Source organism: Loxodonta africana, chromosome 3 (assembly GCF_030014295.1).
Source record: "Loxodonta africana isolate mLoxAfr1 chromosome 3, mLoxAfr1.hap2, whole genome shotgun sequence".
Taxonomy (NCBI): Eukaryota; Metazoa; Chordata; class Mammalia; order Proboscidea; family Elephantidae; genus Loxodonta; species Loxodonta africana.
This window is the reverse complement of record NC_087344.1, coordinates 181,286,970-181,307,505: the sequence shown is the minus strand read 5'-3', so window position 1 is coordinate 181,307,505 and position 20,536 is coordinate 181,286,970. Positions and strand designations below refer to the sequence as shown.

Here is a 20,536-nt window from a genome sequence, read left to right as displayed (position 1 = left end):
GGAGTAAACAACACATCACAGAGCACACTCAGCTGAAATAGTAGCTTCACAACTTCCACCCTGCTCCAGGCCACCATTATCTCTTACCTGGATTATTGTTAATAGCCTCCTAAATGGTCTTCCTGCATCTGCCACTTGCCCCTACTAGTTATTCTCCACTAGCAGCCAAAGTGATCACTTAAAAGCCTCAGTCAGGTCACGTCACTCTTTTTGCTTAAAATCATCCAATGGCTTCACTTTCACTCAGTAAAACTAGAACTTTGCTTCATTTTCTTCAGCTTTTTGCTCAAATGTCATTTTAATGACAAGGCCTTCTCCAACCACTCCACATAAAAGAGTAAGTTCCCTACCCCCACTCCTGCACCACTTTCCCAAGACCTCCCCTATCCTGCCCTGTTCCCCCTCCATAGCACCTGTCATGGCATCACACACTATCCACAGATAATGGGCTTCTTCTTAAGAATGCCTAGTTCAAATTACTCCTGTGTTTTGATATGAAATGGAATGGAGAGTGAAAATGGGTGGCTGCGGTGTGTGTGTGTCTGCGCGCGTACACACGTACCTGATTTGAAAATGCCCATTTCCACTGACTATTTTCATAGTCGGAAACGCTGGCAGCCTAGTGGTTGAGTGCTAGGGCTGCTAACCAAGAGGTCGGCAGTTCGAATCTGCCAGGCGCTCCTTGCAAACTGTATCGGGCAGTTCTACTCTGTCCTATAGGGTCGCTATGAGTCGGAATCGACTCGACCGCAGTGGGTTTATTTTCATAGTCTGGTAGTTTGAATGGTCATGTAATGGTGCGCGTGTAAAGAAAAGGAATAAATATGGTTCTGGATTTCCCCAATCTTGCACCAAGTATGCTGATTTAGCATTTAGTTTGGAGCAAACATTTGTGTATAGCCTACAGTGCACCAACATTCCCAGATACACAAGTAAAAATATTAAAATTTTATCATCCTTTAGGGAGGCAATAAAGGACCAAATTCGTTGGCTACTTGGAAAAGAAGTTAGTTTTTATTTTGGAAAAATTAACAGGTGTATGGTCTTGAATGGACGTAACCAATTTTGGGGGCCACGTTATTTCATCCTTGACTGGAACACAATCATGTATGTGGCATCTATGGCTCTTAGAATTGGGGATCCGTGCTGAGTCTATTCACAATGGTTTCAGAGCAGTTTTCAAAATAATAATCATCTGGATAAGCATTCATGCATGACTCTCCAGAACTCAGAGGGTTTGAGGGTAAAAATGGCTTTTAAAAGTTCTTCAGTATTTGTCATAAAGCTACTTGGCTGAATGTCTCTTGAGGAAGAGCGAGTGCCATTTCTATGTCTTTGTTCCAATAACAGTTGTTGGTGCCACTGGGCCTCACCATCTGGCCTAAAGTTCCTTCTTGATTGGGTACAGGCCTTGAATGGGATGTGGGGGACACACCCCAAATTTCCCTGGTAAGTCTTGGCAAGTTAATTGAGGAATATTTTCTTTGGAAAATCCATTTTTCCCACAAAAATTTAGATATTGGTTTTGAAGCCAATTCTTTTTTCATTAAAAAAAAAATTTTTTTTTCCTCTTTATATATTTATTTGCCGGCCCAGACAAACTTGACTAGAAAAGAAGCCCGGGCATGGGATAGGATGAGCTCATGACGTGGCAGGAGCTCCAACCAATTGAAAGACCACGAAAGGGGGCGGGCGGAAGTGACGAGACGTATCCCTCCGCGGGGCGAGAGGGTCGGTGGGGGGAGTCTGCGTTTCTCTCCCCCGCGCCAGCTCCCGTACACGGAGCCGCATTCCTTGGCCCCCCCACCCCCTCCCTCGGGGCCCCCCGCCCCCCCTTGGGAAAAAAATCCACCTCAATTCATTTGAATCCGAGGGAGATTTCTTTACACCCGCGGGGAGACGAGTTTTCAACGGTTCCTTCTTCTTCGTCTCCCCCCAAAGCCCCGTCCCCTCCCCTGCTCCCACCCCCTTCTCCCGGCGTCGGGTGCAAGGTCCCTTTAAGGCGACGGCGCCTTCCTCGGGTCAGACTACCGGCGGCGACGACCACGGGAGGTGAGTGAGCGAGCGAGCCTTCTCTCTCCCCACCCCTTTCTCCCGGGGGTTCCGTTATCTTTTCGCTTGGTTAGGCGTTCCGAGGCGAGACAATGAGAGGGGGATGGGGCGGGTACGCGAGGGGGTGGGGGCGGGGGGCCGGTGGCGCGCGCCCCCGCACATCGCGAGTGGCGGCGCGGCCCGCGGCAGTGGCGGGCGTGGGGTGCGGCGCGCGCGCGCGTGTATGTCTGTGTGTGCGTGCGCCCCCGGAGCGGTGCAGCGGACGGGTGGTGGAGGCTTCTGCCTGCCTGCCGGCCGCCCCCGCCCCCCGGCGCGCGCGCGCACTCGCGTCCCACGGCTCCACACACATCCCGACGTCCACACGCACGGCGGGCGCGAGGCGTCTCGGAGGAGTGGGCGGGCGCGGGCGCGTGCAGCGGCCCGCTGGGGAAGGGGCGGGGGTGCGGGCGGCGGCGAGACGGCTGGGTGTTGGCGAGGGGGCGAGGCCGCGCCGGGGAGGAGGGCGGGCGGCGCTGCGGCGGGAGGGGCAGCGGGGTAGCGTTCCCCTTGGGGGTGGGCGTTCGTTCCTGGTCCTTTCCCGCCCCTGCTCTCTCTTGAGGAAGGAGAGGGGTGCACTTGGAGAGAAAGAGGAGGAAAAAGAGCGATTGCTGAGACGAACCCGTGTGTTATGCAATGACTACTCCTGTCTAATAGTACATCCCAACCCTTAGTACGTTCCAGTTAGTTTACAGAGTCCCCTCCCTCGGACTCAAAATGTCTTTAGGGATGGCGCCGTGATTTATAAAATGAGATGGGGCGGAGAATCGTTATATTCTGATAATTATATCCTGCCGCCGTGGGCGCCATGTTTAACTCAGGGACTATTTTCTCTGGATTCTTAGCACCGACTGAAAAGGGCTAGCGTCGTTATCCACCTGCTTTCCATCTTTTTTGCTTGCTGTCCTGATTTTCCTCTCCCGCCAGTCGCGGGATATCTTCAGACCGCTAATGAAGCTAAAAGTTTCTTTGCTTGCTTGTCTCGGGCGTTCTTAGCTCAAAAAAGGTAGAGCTGAAAAGGGCTTTGTAAATCGTTTAGCCCAATCTCTTTTTTGAGATTGAAATTGAGGTACAGTTGTAGTATTTCATAACAGCTTTCTTGTGGCAGACCGAGGCCCGGCCCTCTACACTCTTTGAGACACTCCTCTCCGCATCTGAAAATCCCACAGAAATGGGATTTTACTTTTAAAGGAGTTTTCCCAAGTAGTTGAGGGAGGAACGGTGGGGGCGAGAAGGGCAGTTTCTTGGTGAATGACAATTTCGTGATTCGATGGGCTTAGGACTGGGAAATTGGATTCTGAATTCGAACTGCTTAAGCAGAGCCGTTCTTCAGGGTGCATAAAAAGTAAATGGGAGGTTGCTAAACATGCAATTTTTGGGGGCTTCATTTCCAAAGACTTTGGGTGGAATGGAGCAGGAGTGTCATTTTTCCTGCGTTTTTAACCTGCAGCCCCTAAGATGACTCTGCTTAAGGTACCTGCCACATAGAGAATTATTGGTCTAGTATAAAGTTGCTCAAAATACAGTTAAAACAGAATGAAATGGCAATCTATGCCCTTGGCTTCCCTCCCCTTTCCTGACCTATGTTGGTGGTGTATCCCAAACTGAGAAACTAACAATGTGATTCTTGAGATCAACAGGACTTGCAAGAGTTTCAACCTTTTCCTTGAACCAGTGTATAACCTAGGAAAAGCAGTTTTCAAAAGGTGGTCTGCTCACCCCTGGGGATCCGAGACCATTTCAGGGCAGCAAGGAAGTCAAAACTTTTCAAAATAGTTTTATTTATTTATTTATGTTTTTCGTTCACATTTGCGCTGATGGTCCAAAAACAGTGTTGGGTAAAAGTACTGGTGATGCTGTAGCACAAAGCAAGGCAGTGGCACCAGACTCTACTGGACTTGAGAATGTTCTTTATGAAACAGTAAGCATTATTGATTTTATTAATTCTCAACCCCTGAGTGCAGTCTTTTTAAGGATCTGTCATGAAACGGGAGGTACGTATAAAGCACTTACGCTGCTTACCAACGAACAATTGCAGAGGAAAAGCACTTGTGAGATTGAGTTGTGAGCTGAACCAGCTGCTTGTTTCATGGAACAGCATTTTTATTTGAAAGGACAATTGACAAACTAGTTTTTCAGACTTGATTATTTGCTGGAAAATGAATGAAGTGAGCAGCATGTCACTTTAGAAAAACAATTGACAGTATTTGCTAACCAATGATAAAATTCCAGTGAAAAGTGGAATTTTAAAAAACTTGACAGCTTGAATTTTGACAGCTTCCCAGTGCTTAAAAGAATTTAATGGTAGTATCAGTGATTAGGGACTGTGATTTTTTTTTTCAACTATTGTATAATGAAATATGCCAACATTTGAAAGATCAAGATTAACATAACTCAGTCCGTTTCCCAGATGACCAGTGCATAATGCTATAAAATCGCACGTGGGTTGAAAAAAAAAAAGATCATTTAAAACGGCAAGATGGACTGGTAGATTTTAATGTAACGGTATGAAAGGTTGATTGATAAGGTTTCAGATGGTGCAGTGTATACCTTAAGCTACCATTTGTTGAGTTTTACTATTAAAGAATGTCCACAGCTATATGAACAGGTTATTAAAATAATGCTTTTTCCTACTACAAATTTGTATGAGGCAAGATTTTTTTGTACTTAACCAAGACTACATATGGCGGCAGACTGAATGCGGAAGGAGATGCGAGAATCCAACTGCCTTCTGTTGAGCTATAAACAGAGGTGATCTGCGAAAGTGTAAAACAATGTTATTTTTCTTACTAATTTTTTTTGAAAATAGTAATTTTTAATGAAAATGTTTTTTATGGTAACGTGTAATAGGTTTATTCGTTTTGAATGAATTGGTATTAAAATTTTTTTTTTAGTATGGTAAATATTGGAAAATATAATCCCAAAAAATAAAAGCTCACTGGGGTCCTCAGTAATTTTAAGAGTGTAGAGTGGTCCTGACACCAAAACATTTTAGAATCGCCGATATAAGGGGTAACTTTTGGGCCTGTTTTATGTTTCTGCTTTTTAGATCACCCAAATCTGCCTCCATTTAGGAATTTCTGAAGATTTTACAGATGTTACTTGGAGTTAATACTGGAAGAGGCAGTGACTTGGGGAAAAGTGTAGGCTCTAGGGTGAGAAAACTTGGTTTGAATCCTGGTTGGGATTCTAACCCAGGGTGGTGGGGAGGGCGGGGGCAGTAGTGGTTCGGTGGTAGGAGTCTCTCCTTAGGGCAGGAGACCCGGATTTGATTCTGGCCTGTACACCCATGCTCAGCCACCACCCGTCTGTCAGTGGAGGATTGTGTATTGCTGTGATGCTGAACAGGTTTCAGTGGAGCTTTCAGACTAAGACAAACTAGGAAGAAAGGCCTGGCAGTCTACATCTGAAAATCAGCTAGTGAAAACCCTGTGGATTACAACAAGTCCAGTCCACAACTGATCATGGGAATGGCACAGGATCGGGCAGCATTTTGTTCTGTTGTGCATGCGGTTGCCATAAGTTGAGTTTACTCAACAGTAGCTAACTACAGTCTTGGGCAAGTTACTGAATCTGCTAAACCTCAGTTTTGATCTCATCTGTAAAATAGAGCACTTAAGGCATACTGTTGTTAGGAGAATTTACTGAGATGAGGAATGTGTGAAGTGCTCTACAGTGCCTAGCATATCAAACAGTAAAATAAATTTCAACAGTGTGTTTCCATTTTTATTCTCCGTATTTACCCTTTTTAATTAATTTTCGTTGAAGGTAGAAATTCCTGATATAAAATTAAAAACCCTAGTTTGGTGCCTCTGTCATATTATCAAGCTGTCTGTCGTAAGATTTGATAGATTCGTTGATATTCTGGTTTGTGATGGTAAGCCATATCCACAAGAATATATATCTTACATGTAACTAAGGGGAGGAGAGAAGGGAGAGAGATTAACCTATTGCTAGGACTTAACAGTTAAATTGAGCGAGTAGACATGGAACTTAGCGTACAACTGTCAGTAGAGAAAAACTTTGTATGATAGGCAATGTTCTTGGGAGAGAGACTATAAAATGGGGAATTTACTGATGCTTTAGTTGCTCTTTTAATAAAGAGCACGTAACTAATATTTGGTTGCTTTTATTTAAAAAATATTTTAAAGTTTCTGTTGTGAAATACATGTAACAAAACATTGGCCAATTCAACCATTTGTTCTTCAGTTCAACCATTTTTGCATGTACAATTCAGTGACATGGATTACATTGACCACGTTGTGCAACCATCAATACTTTCTCCACATTTTTCATCACCGTTAACAGAAAACTCAATATTCTTTAAGCAGTACCTCCCCATTTTCTCCTCCCACCTGCCCCTGGCAACGACTGATAAACTTTGGTCTTTATGCATTTGCCTGTTCTAGATATTTCATGTAAGTGAAATCATACAATATTTGGCCTTTTGTGTCTGACTTGTTTTGCTCAGCATAATGTTTTCAAGGTTCATCCATGTCTTAGCATGTGTCAGAACTGCATTTTTCTTTATGGCCCAGTAATATTCCATTGTATGTGTATACCACATTTTATTTATTCATTCTCTCTGTTGATGAACACTTGGGTTGTTGCCACCTTTCGGCTATTGTGAGTAATGCTTCAGTGAACATTGGTGTACAAGTATCTGTTTTTGATTCCCTGCTTTACAAATCTTTTGGCTGTATATCCCAGAAATCACCCAGTGCCATCGAGTCGATTCCAACTCATTGCGACCCTATAGGACAGAGTAGAACTGCCCCACAGAGTTTCCAAGGAGCACCTGGCAGATTCGAACTGCCAACCCCTTGGTTAGCAGCCAAAGCACTTAACCGCTATGCCACCAGGGTTTCCGTGGCTGTATATATAGGTGTGGAATTGCTGCATCGTATGGAGATTCTATGTGTAACTTTTTAAGACCGTTCATGCTGTTTTCCACAGTGGCTGGACCGTTCTACAGCCCCACCAATAGTGAATGAGGATTCCAGTTTCTCCACATCCTCACCACACTGGATATTTCTGTTTTTCTGATAATAGCCATCCTAGTGGGTATGAAGTGGTATCTCATTGTAGTTTTGATTTGCATTTCCCTAATGACTAATGGAAGGAGCCCTGGTGGTGCAGCGGTTGGAGCGTTCGGCTGCTAACCAAAAGATCTACCCTCCAGCCACTCCACAGGAAGAAGATGTGGCAGTCTACTTCCGTGAAGATTATAGCTTCAGAATCCCTATGTGGCAGTTCTGCTCTGTCCTATAGAATTGCTGTGAGTCAAAATCGACTTGACAGCATTGGGTTAATGACTAATGGCAGTCCCTGGGTGGTGCAAACGGAAAGGTTGGCGATGTCCCCATAGAGGTGCCCCACAAGAAAGGTCTAGTGATCTGCTTCTGAAAAATCATGCATGGGAAACGGTGTGGAGCACAGTTCTACTTTGACACACATGGTGTCACCATGAGTCAGGATTGACTTGAAGGCAGCTGTTCTTCAATGATTAATAATGTTGAGCATCTTTTTATGGGCTTGTTGGCCATTTGTATGTCTTCTTTGGTGAAATGTCTATTCAAATACCTTGCCATTTCTCAATTCGATTTGCCTTTTCGTTGTTGAGTTCTAGTTCTTTGTATATTATCGGATATATGGTTTCCAAATATTTTCTCCCATTCTGTAGGTTGTCTCTTTGTTGATAAATTCCTTTGATGCCCAAAAGTTTTTAATTTTGATGAAGCCCAGTTTATTTTTTCTTTTGTCATTGTGCTTTCTGTGTCGTACTTAAGAATCCACTGTCAAAAACTAGATCCTGAAGCATTACTGTCGTGTTTCCTTCTAAGAGTTTTATAGTTTTAGTTCTTTGATCCATTTTCAGTTAATTTATGTAGGTGGTGCAAAGTATGGGGTCCAGCTTCATTCTTTTGCATGTGGAGATCCAGTTGTCCCAGCACCGTTTATTTAAGAGGCTGTTCTTTTCCTGGAGCCCTGGTGGCACGGTGGTTAGGAGCTCATCTACTAATCAAAAGGTCGGCAGTTCGAATCACCAGCCACTCCTTGGAAACCCTGTGCAGCAGTTTTACTGTATTCTGTAGGGTTGCTATGAGTCGGAATCGACTTAATGGCAGTAGGTTTTTTTCTTTTCTGGTTGGATGGACTTATTAGCACCCTTACCGAAAATCAGTTGACCATAGATATATGGTGGATATTTCTTGATAGATTTTGCTGCCACACAAGAGGAAAGTATTTTGTGTTTGGAAATATTAGGTTATTAAGACTATTTAAAAGCTCATTATGACTATTATATATTACACTACAGTTAGATGTTCTGAGGGACAAAATGGGACATGGAAAAGACTGGATAAATAAAAGCTTATTACAGGTTTAGTCATAATTTTATAGCCAAATTAAGTATTCATCCTATAGGTTTTCTGGAATTATTCCTTTTTAAAGACAAAAATTTATGTAACTTGAAAACATAAATGCCTGCCAATTGTTTATTTCTCACCCTGAAATGAGAGAGTGGTGGTATTGAGATTTTTTTTTAAACTTTTTTCTGTTCCAAATGTTCTTTTTATCTTGATTTATTCCACTGTACTAGCAGGGAATTGCAGCCCTGGATTCTTCAGTCCTGGAATTTACAGCTGTGAAAGAACCAGACAAATTGAGGGAATTCAAAGCTTCAAGACACACATCTGTCTTGGGAGTGGGGGGTGGAGTTTGCTAGAAAACAGGTGTTTTCCTGGTCTAATTTGACATGAAGATAGATGAACATTTGCACCGCACTTAGCACAACTTCTACTTACCCTTTAATGTTACGTGAGTTTACCATGACTTTGGAACGATTCAGCTGACCCCTACTCAGTTCTACTCTACTCACAACAAATTTTTCATCACAGTCACTGTCATTTGCTGCACATGCAACTTTTAAATCATTGAAGAGGCTTCAGGCCTCTTCCACTAAACCGAACCAAACCCATTGCTGTCGAGTCCATTCCAACTTACATCGACCCTATAGGACAGGGAGCACCTGGTGGATTTGAATTGCTGACCTTTTGGTTAGCAGCCATAGCTCTGAATCACTGCACCGCCAGGGCTCCATTCTTCCACTAAAGTAAAGCTAGGTAAGAACTACATGCAGCTGTTCTGATTTACCCGGAAATTTGACTGAAAGGCACACTTAGGAACCCGGGGACTGCCCGTATTAAAAATTTGACTTAAATACAATGGTTCATAATTAATGAATGCACACACTACTTTGTGACAGCCATGAAAACATTGCACAGCTTCAGCGCTTCGAGGACTCGGAGAAGAACAGTGTACGCCACTTTAAATCAGATCATGTAGTTGCTAACACTGTTGAGTGTGTAACTTTGTATTTGGCTTAAATTTTCCTCTTATTAACTGTGCCTCCAAAGCATAAATCCAATGCAAGTGATAGTGAAGCATCAAAGAAAAGGAAAAACAATCATGACTGGAAATAAAGTGATTGGAAAGAGGTGAAATGCCATCAGTCTTAGGAATAAGTGTTAGGCTACGTACAGTCTGTCAACAATCAGAACAAGTTTAAAGGGTAAAGTGAGAATAATGGAGCCTGTGAAGGGTTTGCCCCAATGAAAGCTACAGCTATTACTAAGCAACACAGTGGTTTAATTACTGAAATGAAAAGGCTATGGATAATTTGGTTGGATGGTGAAAATCAGCATAATATGCGTATTAGCCTTACTTTAGTGCAAGAAAAGGCTGGAAGCCTTTTCAGTGATTTAAAAGCTACATGTGCAGCAGGTGAAGGTCATTGTGATGATGAATTTGTTGTGCGTAGGGGTTAGTTCAGTTGTTTCAAAGTGAGGGCAAATTCACATACCTTATGAATGCCCCTTCCAGTTTGCAACAGATCAATGGAATGAGAGTGTTAACCTTAACTCATCATGTTTTTTCTTCGTGAAACTATTTTTTTTTTGCAGTATTGTATACCCACATGGAGCTGTGGTGGTACAGTAGTTAAGGGCTATGGCTGGCAGCTAATGAAAGGGTTGGCAGTTGGAATCTACCAGCAGCTCCTTGGAAACCGTAGGGAACAGTCCTGTTCTGCCCTCTAGTTGAGTACAGAATCAACTCAATGGCAGTGGGTTTTGGTATATCTACCTATACACACATGTACAGTTCTTTCTTCAGCACAGTACCATATTTAGTTTTATTATTACTGTATTATTATTAACTATTAAGTACTGTATTGTGTTTAAGATGTTTCTGTGTATTTGGAAGTGTATATTTTATATACGTAAAAAGGTAAGCTATGTATTGTATATTTAGACAAACGTTTGACACTAAATAAGAACTGTATGTACCTGTTCTGACTTACCTACAAATTTGACTGAAAGGTAGATTTAGGAACGGATCTCGTTTGTAACCCGGGGACTCCCTGTGTTGCCTTTTAACAATTGTTTTCTTTTTTATTTTTTTACTGATTAGCTAGTTATATAGGACCTGACTGTAAAATTGTTAGCTGCCATCAGGTTAGCCCATGGTGACCCCATGTGTTGTGGAATAGAACTTGTCCATACCATTTTCTTGGCTGTGATCTTTATAGCAGCAAATCGCCAGGCCTGTGTTCTATGGAGTCGCTGGGTGAGTTCAAACCACCAACTTTTCACTTACTGGCCTATCACAAACTGGTTGCACCACCCAGGCCCCTTAAGTATAAAGCAGACTACCGTAGGTGCCAGGAGCCCCTGGGTAGTGGAAACAGCTAAGCGCCCGGTTACTTGGTGAAAGGTTGGTGGTTCAAACCAGCCGGAGGTGCCTCAGAAGATAGGCCTGGGGGTCTGCTTCTGAAAGGTCACAGCCTTGAAAGCCTTGTGGAGTAGTTCCACTCTGCACACATGGGTCACCATAAGTCCAACTGACTCAACAGCAACTAGTAACAACTACCGTATTTACTAGCATTTAAGGTACAGTCTCCTCCCCCGCAAAAAGTATATCTACATCCATATTATGGATGAAGGAATGAGTGCTAAAGACAGGAAACCATGGGTTATGACCAGTAGTCCTATGTTAGCTGTAGCATAGAGTAAAGCCTAGTGTATGCACAAAAAGTATGTTACACATACAATTACTACTATAAAATACAGAAACCAACTAGGTTACCAAAGTGTCAGCAAATGATTGGATTATTGAAAGAAGGCAGTGTTCAATTCATCTCACAATACCTTCTTGATAGTCTGTATAACCCACCTAAGGTTCACTTACTATATTGTCTAATTATTAAGAAACACGTATGTATACTTCGTGAGAATTACTCCTAGAAACGTGTTATCAGAAAGTTCCGTAAGGCTACTGTTTCGATAAATGCCAAAGAGGATGGCAAAACATAGGAATATAAAACATTATAACCAATATATGAGTAGGTAGTTTCCCCTCAACTTCTTGCTGAGAAAATTTCATGCATATAAGAAAGTTGAAAGGCTTATAACAACCACCTACAATGAATCAGCCACCTAGACACAATGATTTTTGACATTTGGGTATAGCCAAATATAAAAAATAGGCTGGCATATTTCATATTCATGTGAAATAAGCCAGAATGTCTATATATTTGCCAGACCACGTGGAAGTGATAATCATGAGATTTCTACCAAATATTTCATGCATTTGTTAGAATAAATACATTCTTATACATAACTAATACTGTTATTCTTCTAAGAAAATAAAAAATAATCCCCAGATGTCATCTAGCATCTAGTGTGTATTTACATGTCCCATTTTCCCGTAAAATACCTTTTATAGCTTTTTTATGAGCCAGGATCCAATAAAGGTATACACGTTAGACTGGTTGTTATGTCTATCTTTTTTTTTTTTTTAAATCTAGTATGGCCTGCACACTGTGTGTGTGAGAGACATCGACTTTTTAAAGAGACTGTGCTATAAAAAAAAAAAAAATAGAGTGTTCCATATTCTGCATTTGTCTGATCATTTCCTTCTGGAATGTCACACCTTCCGAATTTATCTCACTGTTTTCTTTTGGTAGTGTTTAACTTATTCCACTATCTGCTGTATTTCCTATCAACTAGAAGTTAAGTCTAAAAGCTTAGTTAGATTCGGGTTAAACATTTTTGTCAATAATACTTCCTAAGTAGCCCGTGTGTGTGTGTGTGTGTGTGTGTGTGTGTGTGTGTTTTATACAAAAGAACAAGCCACAGACCAAACAGCTGATGAGAGGTAGAGTTTGGGTTATTGACTAAGCTTTTTCTATTTAAACTTGTTATTATCATAACCTTTGGCTTTGAGCTACAGACCTACTACTGTACCTTGAAGTTCAAGCATAACAATAAGACTTTTTTTGAGGAAGAACACAGAAATGAGTTTGCACCATGTAATTTTGATGCAGTGCCTTCTGAGAAAATGATTCAAGAGTTGAAAAAACAAGAAGAGTTGATATATGTAACAAAAGCAACCAGGGGAGGAATTAATTGTAAAGGCTATAACTAGAAAATTATTAGAAATGGGGATTAGACAAAAGAACTTGGGGAAGTTATTTTCACAAAAAGCTTTCACTAGTCAACACTGATAACAGATACTGTGAAAGATTAACATGATTCTGCAGTTTTATGAGGAGAAATTATGTACGTGGGCAAGAGCAAGAGTGGCACAGAAGTTGTCAGATGAATATGAAGATAAGATCAAGTTTCACAGGAAATGATTATAGGGTGAAACAAACTAGGTTTGTATGTGTTCTGCTAATTTTTTTTTCTAACTTTATAGGGTGTAGCTATTTGAACAATTCATAGGAACCTTGTTTTCCTCATTTCTATTGCAGAAAGGATAAATATTTTAAAAGGAAATATAGTTCTTATGCACAGAGAATATGGAATGCTTTAAAAAAATTTTTTTTTTCCTTCTCCAGAACATATTCGGTTTGATCAGAGTTTTTCAATCTTGGCACTGGTGACATTTTGGGCTGGATAATTGTCAGGCTGTCCTGTGCGTTGGAGGGTGTTTAGAAGCATCCGTGACCTCTGTCTATTAGATAGATACCAGTAACACACATACCCACACATACCCCAGTTATGGCAACAAAAAGTGTCTCCAAGCATTGCCAAAATGTACCTTGGGTGGGAGGAATTCTCCCCGTTTGAGTACTACCAATGAGTTGGAGAAAATCCACTGACTTGTGTGAAGATTCCTTAATGCACTTGTTATGAACTTGTTTTGCAGTAAGCCATAGTTTCCCTTAAGCTACACATAGCAGTTGAATCCAAGTCCTTTTCTGCAGATGCATAGCTTGGGCTATGCCCGGTAGGTGATGGAGAACACTGGAATATGATGAGATTTTAGCTTTATTGGAAATTTTGTTGAAGGCAGAAATGAACTGTTGATTTTAAAATCAAGGTGCAGGCCTTTTGCTTTATGTAACAGCCCCCCCCCCCCGCCCCAGCTAGCTTGAAAAAGATTCTTACTTAGCTCTGTGCTGTAGATACGTTTTTGTTAGGAATAGTTCAGAAATTTGAGACCTCTGAGGTGATCTGTGTATATCCTGGCATTCAAGAAGACAGTCTTAAAAGAATCAGCTTCTCATTAGACTTTTAAGAGCTTGTACGAGCAACAGTGGCAGTTAATTTTTTATTGTGATTTAGGTGGAAGTTCACAGAGCAAATTAGTTTCTCATTCAAAAATTTATATGCAAATTGTTTCATGGCATTGGCTGCAGTCCGTATTGTGTTAGCACTCTCCCCCTATCCCTTTCTACCCCAGTTCTAGTTTTCCTGTCCCTCTCTGGCTTCTTGTCTTTGTTCCTGGGCAGGTAGTTAATTTTTTATATTGTGTGTCATTCAAGTTGAAATTTCCATCAAAAAAATTAGTTACTTGCAAAAAGCCTTGATTAAACTGTGTCCTCTTTGTTAATCTATGATTTTCTCCTTATATTGACCTTGAAATTTTCTAACTTTATGTTTAAGAACTATAAGTACTCTCAAGACTGAAACATCTCAAATAAAAATTTCAGGGAAAAAAAACATTTTTTTAAGTTTCTAAGACATGCTGCTTGTGGTTGTGAAATTTTTCTGTTATGTGACTTAGGAGCAAAATTCATGATAGCTTACTAATAGTTGGGGGTTAGTATGGAGGCAATTTCATATTTAAAATGAGCAGAAGGGTCCTTGCCATCTAGGTTGTGGTCTTGGAATGTCATTTCCCACCAAAAGAAACAGGATTTCTTAGAGAAATGGCTAATTATAGGCCTGGGGCAGGAAATATATGCGATGAACCTGGAGTATCTTTTATCAGATAGCAAGGATTTTATCAAACGTCACTAGGGTTCTGTCAGAAGGACTCGGCCAACTGAAAAAGTTCCCAGTAGGCAAAATAGGACATTTTGAGTATCAGTGAAGATAACTGCAGTGGATTAAAATGCATTGAATATGTTTATATTTGTGATATCTTAATGATAGTTTAAGAAAAAGTTTATTGGTCACTTCGGGGAATGCTACTGAATCAGCTTATTGTTTTGAAAACTAGTAAATAAAGAGAAAGATCAAGCAGGACAGAATCAAGGGCAGGATAAATTGACTTTTTCTGTGTGAACTGCACCAGCGGGTAACCAGATGGGAGATACAGGGAAGTTGTTTGGTTTTTTGGATTTGTTTTGTTTTTATAGAAGTGTTCCAGCTAATAAATGAAGAAGGAATGCTAGATTTAGAGGATCACCAATTTTTCATTCCTAATGAGTTACTGGATCCGGGCATTTGAGCATGCCTCCTGATGAAAGAATACACCACTCCCTAAGAAGAAGTAGTCTTGAAAGAAAAAAAGTTAAACCCATATCTAATCAGGCTTCTAGATCCAGCTGTCAGTTTTCAGGAAATAGAGTACAGGGGAACATGTTAAATACTATGGGCATGTAGTCAGTGACATCTAGACTATAGGAAGCTACAGGAAGGGACCTGGTTCTTCAACAAATAAATTGGGGCGGGAGGGGGCAGGGAAGATGGAGGATCTGTAGATTTTAAGAAATTTATCAAATAATCACAATGTGTGGACCTTATTCAGACCCTAATTCAAACATACTTTTAAAAAGTATGATATTTGAGAGAATTTGAAATTTGAACATTGATTAGATATTTCTTATTAAGGGATTATTGTTTTTTAGGCATGTGATGGTACTGTGATCTTTTTGAGTCCTTTTAGAGCTTTTAGCTGCCGTTGAGTTGGCCCCCAACTCACAGTGACCCCATAGTTACAGAATAGCTAGGGCCTTCTTGGCTGTAATCTTTATGGAAGCAGTTTGCCAGGCTTTTCTTCCACGGAGTTTCTGGGTGGGTTCAAACCACCAACTATAAGTTAACAGCCATTTGCAAGCCACCTGCCTCACCCAGGCACTTCTTTTAGAGCTATATACCAAAATAATTATGAATATGATGTTAGGGATTTGCTTCAAAATAATGAGGGTGGAGGCTTAGAAATGAAGCAAGTTTTGAGTTGGTAATTAAGTTTTTTGTTGTTGTTGAGAATATACATAACACCAATTCAACAGTTCCTACATGTACAATTCAGTGACATTGATTCCATCCTTTGCTCTCCTTTTCTGAGTTGTTCCTCCCCTGTTAACAAAGACTTGCTGCACCCTAAGGTTCCTAACTAATCTTTCAAGCTGCTTTGTTAATTTGATCCCATATGGATAGTTCTTAAAAGAGCATAATGCTCAAGGCAGGTATTTTTTACAAGTTAAGCTAAACTATTGTTTGGTTTTAAGACTTAAGGGAATGTTTTTGTGTTAAGGTTTAAAGATACTTCAGGGCAGTAGTTTCAGAGGCTCATCTATCCTACATGGCTCCAGAAAGTCCGGAGTCCATGAGGATTTGATACTCTGTTCTGCATTTTCTTCCTTTTGATCAGAATTCTTCTTTTGAATCTTTGATCAACATGTTCAGTAATGGTAGCCAGGCGCCATCCACTTCTGGTCTCATGGCAAAGAAGGCAGTCGTTGGTGGAGGCGGTTACCAGCACACTCCGTTTCCTCCTCCTGTTTCTGATGTTCCTTTCTCCTCTGTTGCTCTAGGCAAATAGAGACCAGCTGTTGTGCCTCGGAATGCCGCTTGCAAGCTTTTAAGACCCCAGGCACTATGCAACAAAAGAGGTAGAGCAGAAGCATTAAACATGTTATTAGGCCAATTACCTGGGATGTCCTAGGAAACCAGGACCCTAAACCTCGAGAAAGAACCAGATTCCATGAGATATTGGGTTGTACATAAGCAGCCTCAGCAGCTACTCTTTTTTTTTTTTTTTTCCTGTCGATATAAACATGTCTGTCACACAGCTTTTGCCAGTCCAACTTTTTACAGGTGTTCAACTTATTGACAGCACTTAAAGTAAGCATTGTGCAACCTCACCCTTTTGGTAATTTTTGAAGCTGGGTGATGGATACATGTTTGACTACTTTTGTATTAAAATTTTCCATAATAAAGTGAAAAAGAAGTTATATCTCATTTAAAAAGAAAAGGAATCGCTGCAACCTTGATTCAGAGACTCATGGTTGTAGTGTGATGAAAGTTTTCCATTTTATGTGGTTCCAGTATGATTCTCTAATTTACTGCCCTAAGTTTTCCTCTTGGTGAAGCAGCTATATTCCTTGTCTGTGTTCCTTATGTGCTGGCCTTTAATTTTTTAAATACATGTTTTTACCTGGCAAGTTTTGAAAGGAAGTTAAAATGTCCCTGAAATTCGAATCAAGTAAAGATCGAATTTCAACTTTTTTTTTTAAATGTGAGAATTATCCAGGCCTGTGAGTACATCTGTTTTTTTTTATAGCAGAATAATAGGGAAGAGAAAAGAGAAGCACTTTATTTTTTCCGTATGAGAAATTATGTTAATTTTAATAGGTAGATAGCTGTTGTCAAGTTGACTCAAATTCATGGCAACCTTATGTACAACAGAATGAAACATCGCCCAGACCTGTGTCATCCTCACGATTGCTGGCATGTTCAAGTCCATCACTGAGGTTATTGTGCCAGTCCATCTCGCCAGGGGCCTCCCTCCCTCTCACTGGCCCTCTGCTTCACCAAACATGATGCCCTCCAGCAGTTGATTCCTCTTAATGACATGTCCAGAGCAAGCAAGTCACACAATGTTCTGTTGTGATCTATAGGTTTTCATTGACTAACTTTCAGGAGTACATCTCCAGGCCTTCCTTTCTAGACTCAGTCTGGGAAGCGCCGCTAAAACCTATCCACCGTGTGACCCTGCTGGTTTTGGAAATACTGGTAGCACAGCTTCCAGCATCATAGCAACATGCAAGCAGCCAGTGTGACAAACTGATAGGTGAGGAGGGGGAGGTTTAGTGGGAAGAGGTTAAAACCTGACTAGAATAATAGTTTGGGAAGATCTGTACATTTTAATAATAGTTTGGGAAGATCTGTACATTTTAACTCCTTTCCTCTTTGATTGAAAATATTTGAAAGGTGACGATGCCACGGACCACTCAAAAGAATTTTTTTTTTTTTTTTAATTGAGCATCTTGGTAGAGATACTAAATACAGCATTTCATTGTGTTAACGGAGATACTTTTTGATAACTGGAAAACTACAAGAAGGATGCTGAATTTGCATTTTTTATTTTTAATGTTTGCCAAATATTTAGGTTGTTATCTGGAGCTGTGGTGGTACAGTGGTTAAGAGCTTGGTTGCTAACCAGAAGGTCAGCAGTTCGAATCTACCAGCCACTCCTTGGAAATAGTGTGAGGCAGTTCTACTTTGTCCTGTAGGGTCGATTTGGGTTGGAATTGACTCCAGAGCATTGGGTTTCGTTTTTTTTTCTTTGTTTTGTTTTATCTCTTGTGGAATGGCTCATCTTTTCAATAGAACTAATTTTTTGACCCTGAGCTGTAGAAGCTGAAGTGAAAGGAATGATCACATCTGAAATAAAGAGTCTAGATCAGAATGGAGGACTAAGTGTTTGAAAACTTGGTTTCAGTGTGTTTCAGAGATGTTTTGGGTATAAGTCTATAAAATATGCTCAGTCAGCAGACTTATTATTTTTCTGAGTTGACAAGCCATATTGTCACTGTAAAAACATGAATATTTTCTGTTAAGTTGGGTTTCTCTTTCCAGTCTGAATCTTTTGATTTACATGGTTGTCTTGGCAGAACTTATACCCCAGAAGAGTTATTTTTCGTACTTGGTAAAAGGTAGTCAGGACATAAACATCTTTCTTTGCCATCTTTCCAGATCTACCCTTTCCAGCTTTTCCATTTTTTAGAGTACCTTTTTTGTGGGAAGAGGGACATAATTTGACTTTTATGGTCAGATTGAAGAAACTTTTAGTATTGTTAAAATTTGTTTCACAAAATAAAACATAGCAAAGAATCTAGTCTCTTAAAATATTGTAAATACTTGATGAAAGACTGAGTTCTAGCAGTGACAGAAGCCGTTTAAATTCACAGGGAGGAGAGATAATCACCATCAGCACAAAGCTGATTTCCTATGAGGTAGTCAGACACATACCTCTACTCTTAATTTTTTCACCCTTTCTCATACCAGCCGTCTTCCCCACTCTCTACTTACCTGTTGTGTTCAATAATTTGTTACAATAGCCACACAAAATTCACAGCATATTCATGATTATGTGGTTTATTAGGGGAGGGAAGTAACAGGCAACAACTCAGGATCAGGATCAGCTTTAAGAAACAGGATACAACTCAGGAGACAGGATATAGCTCTTCAGTCAGGACAGCTTCCAACCAAGAAGCGCGCAGCTTCTCAGCCATGCCTTCAGGCAGGTGGCCTTTCTTTGGCAGTACCTTCTCAGCCTCTTCCCTGCTACCACTAGTGTTACAGCTCTTTACCTCTACCACAAAGTGCCTGGAGGCACCCCACTGCACCTTCGAGCCTCCTGCCCAAAGGCTCAAGCACAGCTCTCTCTCTTGCTTCATGGGTCAACAAGCCCACTGAGCTTCCTCGTGCAGATCTCCTGGCTCCCACCACTGGTACTGCTGCTGCCACCTTTTCTCTGTTGCAGGGCTCTGCTGTGGTTGCCACTGTTCTCTAGCCATTTCACGCCATATCCAGTGTTAACAGCTTTCTCTCTTCTGTGTCTAGGATGTTGTCACTGCAGGGACTCCAGGTCCAAATGAAGCACTCTGTTCCAGGCTCCTGTTGATGTTAGTGAGGCCTCCCTCAACCTCTGTGGGATTGGCCTACCTCTTGTGAATTTCAAGTCATGACCCTCCCACCAGTCCCCTTGGTAGGCCAGTCACTTAATTTGTTCTGTAATTGACCAACACTACCACCACCCCACCACCCCACTTAATCCTTTTGGGTGGTTTTACATATCTTGTTTGCATAGTAGACTGTCCAGTCCCTTCAGGGTGTGTAAAATAGACCAATCTCAGGGGCCTCTTCAGCCCAACCAGTTATTTTCTGCAGAATTATAAACCCAGGACCAGAAGGGCCATATATAAGAAACTCATTGCACTGCAAACACCAACCTTTTGGATGTACTATTAAAATAATTCGGAAAACCGACTCGACTCGGTGGCGCTGGGTTTATTAAAATAATATCCACAGGCATGACATTGAAAACCACAATTTGCATTCAGATAGGCTGTCCACAGATTGCTTAGCATATGTATGGAGTTTGCTTGCAGCTGAGCAGGGCTGAAAGAAGGTCCTTGAAAACCATCTGCAGATGTTATCCACAATTTATATTCCACATTCTGGTGGGTGTTTGATATTTATCCATTAATTATCTGTTGGCCATAAGCTCTAAGAAGGTTGCACTGCAAGGAACAATGGGATCAAATTAAGTAGTTAGAAAAAAATGTTTAGAATGTCATCTTTTTAACGGAGCTAGTTCTACTATAGGGTCACTATGAGTCGGAATCGACTCGACCGCACTGGGTTGTTTTTAGACTGGAAAATACAAGGATGTTGTGTTGAGTGGTCTTTGGCTCAAAGAATGCCTGTGGTGTGGATTTTTTCTTAATTCAGTTTATGGCTAGCATTGTTTTGCATATATAGAAATTAGATATGAAACTAAGAGAATTTAAATTTCTCCCTTTGATCTTTTTCTTTCTTTACTACTCCTTCCTCTTTGTGGTTTTGGTTTGGAAAGATAGAAATAATCAAAATAGAGAGCAGTTAGAATCAAGTTAAACACTTCACTCATTAAAACTGGGGTTCTGAAACTGCACCTGGCTATAGTCAACTCACTGGGGCATTGCAGGATAGTTTAAATTTTCAGGGGAAACGGCACCATCTGTTGGACATCATACAAACTACTATCGTCAAGTGGTGTAGACCTAGCTACTTAATAGGAGCCCTGGTGGTGCAGAGGAAACGCTGGCGGCGCAGTGGTTAAGTGCTATGCTGCTAACCCAAGGCTCGGCAGTTCAGATCCGCCAGGCGCTCCTTGGAAACTCTATGGGGCAGTTCTACTCTGTCCTGTAGGGTGACTGTGA

The 20,536-nt window shown here is 41.2% G+C and overlaps 1 protein-coding gene across 5 annotated transcripts in view; it reads left to right on the top strand.

Annotated features, from left to right (window-relative positions):
- The first annotated feature begins 1,802 nt into the window (after nucleotides 1-1,802).
- POGZ (pogo transposable element derived with ZNF domain) overlaps nucleotides 1,803-20,536 on the top strand; it is a 53,797-nt gene continuing 35,063 nt past the window's right edge. For 4 of the 5 annotated variants that reach the window (XR_010321541.1, XM_064282586.1, XM_003409462.4 and 1 more), the window contains exon 1: nucleotides 1,803-2,052. The gene's annotated coding sequence lies outside the window, so the exon portion shown is untranslated. Of the gene's footprint in view, nucleotides 2,053-19,175; nucleotides 19,321-20,536 lie in introns of all 5 variants that reach the window. The other variant, XM_064282585.1, reaches the window with a different exon arrangement.